This window comes from Thalassophryne amazonica, chromosome 20, assembly GCF_902500255.1.
Source record: "Thalassophryne amazonica chromosome 20, fThaAma1.1, whole genome shotgun sequence".
Taxonomy (NCBI): Eukaryota; Metazoa; Chordata; class Actinopteri; order Batrachoidiformes; family Batrachoididae; genus Thalassophryne; species Thalassophryne amazonica.
In genome coordinates this window covers 45,220,972-45,227,800 of record NC_047122.1, presented here as the reverse complement: position 1 = coordinate 45,227,800, position 6,829 = coordinate 45,220,972, and the positions used below count along the sequence as shown (strand labels likewise).

The window sequence follows — 6,829 nt, the reverse complement described above, 5'->3', positions numbered from 1 at the left end:
CATACAATTTTGGTGGTGTAGGTAAATCCGGAAGGTACTTTTGATTGAGATATAATGCAAAATGTACACTAAATGGGCTTTTCCATATTAAATTCAAATGTCCACAAAGTCCACAATCCAGATCAGATCTGGATCAAACTTTATCAGGCAATAGTGAGTGCCAGTATGCACCTCACGTTCAAATATGAGAGTGATTGGGGCACGTTTGATTAAGATATAATGTAAAATATACATTAAATGGGTTTTCAACGTTAAATTTAAATGGCCACAAAATCTCTAATCTGCATCAGATCTAGATCAAACTTTGTCAGTCGATAAAGGATACCATCCCACATAACACTCTCAAATATGAAAGAAATGTGATCTTTTTTGAAAGAGTTATGATTTTTTTTTTAATTAATTCAATGTTAAAGATAGGGATTTTTCCAATTTTCCAAGATTTTTCCTGACTTTGACCTTGAAAACTGAATCAGTTCTTGCCATTCAGGATATGAATCTTCAGTTAAAAAAATAAATTACAATGATATATGAAAAATTGTGGGCTCCAGGCTGTTCACAAACAAACAGACAGGGGCGAAAACATAACCTCCTCCAACTTCATTGGCAGAGGGAATAAATAATTCTTTTTTTTTTGTAATCGCAGCATCCATGTTTTTATACACAGCAAGTCTAAATTTTCAGGACATAAGTACATTACTGGACAAACAAAATATAAGGATTACTGTTAATTCAAGTCAGGGCCACACAATATAGAGATTTTTTCTTTTTTTAAATCAATACTGATATTTTCCATGATGCAGCCGATCTGCTCTGCGTAAGCCTGATCCTGTCAGATCTCAGAAGCTAAGCAGTGCGGGACCTGGTTAGTACTTGGATGGGAGACCTCTTCGGAACACCAGCAGCTGTGTGTGTTTCTCCAGGTAAAACTAGAGTTGCGTCAGGAAAGGCATCAGGCGTAAAACCTTTGCCAACTACCAATGCAGATCTGGCTGTATCTGCTGTGGCGACCCCGAACACAAAACGGAAGCAGCCCAATGGACGACAACAACAACAACTGATATTTACCATGATATATAAATTTAATAATAATAATAATAATAATAATAATAATAATACTGCCCATTTGGTAAGTAACTGAAATAATAACTGAAACCTTAAGCAACTAGAGTGTTCATTAGTTAAACCTATTTCATGCATTTTGGGAAGCACTTTGTTATTAGGGTGTTCTTTCAACTCAGAGCATCAATGACTGTGAACTCGTAAAAGAAAGTTCCTTCAGCATCTCCCATGTTTTCACTCGGGGTTGCCACAGCAGATCAGAGGTGGATCTGCATGTTTATTTGGCACACGTTTTACGCCGGATACCCTTCCTGATGCAACTCCATACTGGAGAATGGACAGGGGTGGGGTGTTTGAACCGGGAACCTTAGGAACAAGCACACTTAACTGCTTGGCCACTACTCCTGGAAGCATGTCAAACTTATCTGGTGTTAAGGTCCCAGACAAGATGCACTGTCATCACAAGACAATTTGATAATTTGACATTATTTTATGCCCCTTAATGAATAAATGTTATTTCTACCTCACCTAAATATGACTATTAAAAAAAATGACATATGTCATTCTGTAAAATTACGACTATTGGTACCTATGCAGCTCATTGATTTAACAAGAACACTACTGAGACCAGTCCTGTCTCACATCCTATGACTGCTGGGACAAGCTCCGCCTGCCGTGATCCTTAATTGGCATAAGCAGGTATTGAAAATGAATGCACTACTGTAACCATTAATATCTTGGATGATGCCTGGCTACACATCACTAACCAATAAGCTGTTTCTGCAAGTCTGGAATGTGCTGCAGAACTAAAATGTGATATGTGCAGCCTATCATCAGCAGGTCAGTTCCACCACAGTCTCGTCTTTTCCATCACAGAGGGCTGTGGGGTGGAAATTACATTTTTTACAGAATGGTGACAAACTGAAAGATAGCTTGACATATTGGTTTTTAATTCATAGTTAACATGTGAAAAATACACTTATTTAACTTAATACCATCTTACAAACTTCCATGACTGTACAACATGTTTGGAATGACATGAAAATCTCTATTATCTGGTCAAGCAAGAGTTACCTTGATTTTTCATGAGTAGTTGTAGATGAAAATGTAACTCTCCTCCATATCAGAGATGTGCTCTGATGTTACTGTACAATTTTAACTTCATTGCCACCTAAATTTTTCATGTAGACTTTTTGGAGGGAAATTACATTAATGTGATGGAAATGATTGTGATACTAACAGCTATATTTTGTATTAAAAATAATAAAACATATCTCACATAAAATACTAAAAGGCTTGATTACTTTATTATTCTATTGTGGTACTTTGATCAATCAGATTTTGAAACTTATGTTTAGAAGTCATGGTGGAAGACAACAGAAGAGCTATATTGAACCTTATGCAGCTGTTGAAAAGGGCGAATAATGGACTCGTGGTTAAAAAAAAAGGTTCTAACATGGTTTTATGGTTTCATGGTTCATACAACAAACCCTGTGTGTCAGCACAACTATAATCCTTGGTTACATTTCACATTCAGAAATGGTCAGCCACGTTGATGTGTAACCTTAAAATTGCAGATATTGTTCTCACATTTATTTTTGCTGTGTAAGAACATTATATCTGTCCATGTCTTATCAATGCCCAAGCTCACCACAGTTATTGACCTAAATTTTATTACAGTCTTTTTATTGACCAGCAAGCCCTAATACAAAATCATTAGTTTCACCGTCACTTTTCATTATACAAGCAAGTGTACAGACACACAAACATTTCCTGGACTTAATTCACATAAATGCAAAGAAATACAAACAGTAGTACAGTTGAATCAATTTGAGTAAATGTTTGTGTAGCTTCACATGCATTACTGTACATTTGAGATATCAAATCCTCTTAGGAGAAATGGGGCAACATGGTGGATGAAGACAGTGCTGCTATCTCTGGCCTGCTGACAGCTATTGCAAGGGGAATTAGGTTGGGGGGGTATCACTGGACCAGCCAGAAAGCCACATTGACACAATTACGCTAGCACAATACCTTGATGAACTCATATACAACATGCTGCGTGCATGCCTGAACATTAAAAACACAGACAAAACAGTAACAATTACACAAAGAAGAGGGGCCTACACAGAAAAACATAACTGTCACCAGAACAGGTTAGAACTGAGGGTGGTCATAAACTTAGATGGAAGATGGCCTGTTAGTATAAAATGAGAATCCAAATCATTCCAAAATGTTTCAACATACAGGAAAGTTTCAGAGTGAAATCACATGGACAAAGAAAAACAAAATATCTTCTGGAAGAAATGGTTCAATGAAACAAACACCGAGTTTTTCGGCGACAATGACAAGAGGAATCTTTAGAAGAATAAAGGTGAGACATTCAACCCAAAGAACACTGTGCCATCTGTTAAGCATGGTGGTGGTAGTATCATGTTCTGGGGCTGTGGGACTGGTGTACTACTGTAAAATAAACACCCCACTAACTTTTATCACTTATAGCAGGCAATTTTTGTTACCTCTGGTATAAAACTGATATTTATCATTTTCAGGAAAGTGCCCTCAAGTGTAAGTAATAAAGTAGACACCTGTGAGCAAGCTCACACGCTAACACACACACACGCCTCTGCCATATTAGTTGCTTATGTTTATTAGACATTGGTGGCAATAAGTCTTTTGTGATAAAATACCTTAATTAAACTAGTCAACCTCTGTATTGAAGAGCTGAACAGGACAGTTTCTACATGTAATGTGTAAATGACAAATATGATATATAAGAAGTAGAATTCTCACCCCTTGAAGACACTGGACAAGAGTAATTTTCATTCGTGCACATATTCATATGCTGTGCTGTGAGATAATTGTGTGATGTTCCACTGAAATCTATCAATTCCTTGTGGAGACATGGTGATAAGTATAGCCAAATATACAAAGATGTGCTTAAATATGAAAAATATGAGGGTATTATTTTCTGTGTTCCATTTGATTGTAAGAACATGCATATGAATGCAACATGGCTTTTTAGACTTAAGAGTTTTTCCACCCATTTGTCAAAGGATGGCCAGCGAAGTCAGGATGGCGAATAGGGTTGAAAAGTTATCAGGCCAATTAACAATTCTTCATGCTTATACCTGTAATATGATCATTACTATGCTGCATTTTTTACTGACCGAGTAATCAAAATAATTTTCCTTTTTGATAATTGAGGTGGTCTAAATATTAGGTACAATAGCAAGGTACAAAGCAAGAATACGAAAGTGAAACAATCCATGATTTACATATAATAGGGGGTAATTACGAGTGTTACGTAACTTGTTGGGGGACATTCGGGATGGGTTTTTTTTTTTTATATTGTTAATGTCTCCCCTGCCTGAATAGTAAAGAGCTTCCATCTGAAAAAGCAGTTTTGACGGTGTGTGGGCGAAAAGCAAAACAATTATAAAAAGAGGCAACGATACGGTATTACACTTAAAATGTTGGTTGACTGAAATCAAAACAGAAACGTGACGCCAGTAGAAACAGAGAGTGTGGATTTCATGGTGCACCTGCAGCGGGCACATCTCCAGATCACTAGGCCTCAAATGCGACATCCCGACTGGAACCGTTAGATTAACGCAGCCAACAAGCAAATACTGCTCACAAGATGACACCGCAACGCCACTCTAATGCGAGAAATGAATAAAGTGTCACTGAAGACGCCGTCTCATACGTGAAGCTACACGTAGCCACGATGAGAAATAAACGGCTACCAGCTCCTTTTAATGTGCGTTTAAACAGTATTTACCGGCCATTTTTTTTTAACATTATCGTCAGTTTTGTGTATTTAACTCTGCTAGTTGTCAACTAGCTCACCACAATCCAGTCGAAGTTCTTGCTAACACCGCTACCAGCGTTACACTTTATCGTTTTGTTAAAAAAATAAAATACTTACAGCAAATAACACATTCCCAGCCAACTCGCATTCTTACCGTTTATTCTTTTGTCACTATGAAGTATCCAGAAGGATTTAATGCGCTTATTACAGCCCCGCCGACATAAAGGATCAGGATCAGCCTGAACTGGGGCGATAGCAGCTGACGTCACCGCAGGAGACTGTCACGTGGTGTGTGTGTGTGTGTGTGTGTGTGTGTGTGTGTGTGTGTGTGTGTGTGTGTGTGTGTGTGTGTGTGTGTGTGTGTGTGTGTGTGTGGGGGGGGGGGGAGACCTAGCGGGGGAAAAAATGTTAATTTGTTTTAAGTGCGACATCGTGACGCAGCAAAAAAAAAAAAAAAAAAAAAGTATTTATTTTTATTAAGCCTTTATTTAACCAGGATAAATTCATTGAGATTAAGAATCTCTTTTTCAAGAGTGTCCTGGCCAAGAGTCAGAGCAGAGTTGCACACAGTTACATTTACATTGAAAATAAGCATTTGAACAAGATAATACAATCAGGTAAACATCTACAGGTCAGGGACTTTGTTTCAAGATCCATCAAGAGTGCTTTAAAAGTATTTAGTGGCACTAGTGGCACAAAATTTTGAACGGGTATAACAGCTTCGTAATTTAAACAAACTACTGCATATTTAGCTCTGAAAGTTTGGGCTCAGTTGATAAAACCCAGGAATCCTATTTTGAACCATGGTGGCATATTTTAACTTTCAAAATAAGATAAAGGCAGACAGGTCTGTCAAGTTGCTGGTCAAGCCTTGATTCTACTCAAAGGGCTAGGGTTAGTAGCCTGGTGGCCACTAGAGGTCACTGTTGCTTGTCTGTCTTAATTGTAATTTCAAATATGGAATGGTCTTAGAAAAAAAATATTACAAACTAAATGCAATTACGTGTCTTCCCGTAGGTATGTAGCCTCAAAATCAAAATTCCACTAAGGCAAAAAAATTTCCAAGTACACCACCTCTAAGGACAAAATGTTCCCCCAATGTCAAATTATTCCCAAATTCACTCTGACCTAATTCCCAAAAGATATGTGATAGAAACAGGGAAAAAAAAATCTTTTGACTGGAATTTTTGTTATAGAAACCCTTTTGTGATTGCATCCTAGAGTTTAAGGTAAAACAAGGTGGCGGCAGCTAAGATAACATCAAACTGTTCTCCTGCTGAACAAGATTATATTTCACTCACTAACCATTGGTGTTCTTTTTTAATGCAGACATCATGTTATAGAAAGGCTTTAACCTACACATTATTTAAATGCTTCAGGATAAACACATTTTAAGGGGACATCTTGTCTGGAGCTTTTACTTAATTCAGTACCAATTAAAATCTCAGGCCTGTAAGCAGGATGTGAAATGGGGGGGGAGGGAGGGTAGACCGTTGTCAGCAAGGGGTTTGGGGGCCGCTGAAGGCCGCCAGAAAATTTGGGGGTTTTGATGTCTAGGGATGCATTCTAAAGGGTTTTTTTGATGACTATGTATTAGGGCTGCAACAACGAATTGATTGATATTTAATTGATAAAATCGATTTTTGCCACAGTTACTTTGAAAAAGTAATCCAATTACTGATTACTCCTTGAAAAAGTAACTTAGTTACTTTACTGATTACTCAATTGGAAAAGTTTTTGATTTAGGTTTTATGGTTAACTGGTTATGCTAATTGCTCATTTGCAGCAATAAAATACCTCCTTTTTCACCATATACGTATTTTATAACATTTATATATGTTTCAATGTTGTTTTATGGCAACTCAGCACTTTGATAAAGCAATGCCATTTGAAATAATTAGGGCCCGAGTAGGCAATGTCCTACGAGGACCCTATTGTAATTGCGCTGTTTATCAT

At 37.4% G+C, this 6,829-nt stretch overlaps 1 protein-coding gene across 1 annotated transcript in view; it reads right to left on the bottom strand.

The window, feature by feature from the left end:
• Window positions 1-5,160, bottom strand: part of grinaa (glutamate receptor, ionotropic, N-methyl D-aspartate-associated protein 1a (glutamate binding)) — a 16,821-nt gene extending 11,661 nt beyond the window's left edge. The window contains exon 1 of the mRNA XM_034160459.1: window positions 5,028-5,160. The gene's annotated coding sequence lies outside the window, so the exon portion shown is untranslated. The remainder of the gene's footprint in view (window positions 1-5,027) is intronic.
• Between the last annotated feature and the right edge of the window lie 1,669 nt (window positions 5,161-6,829).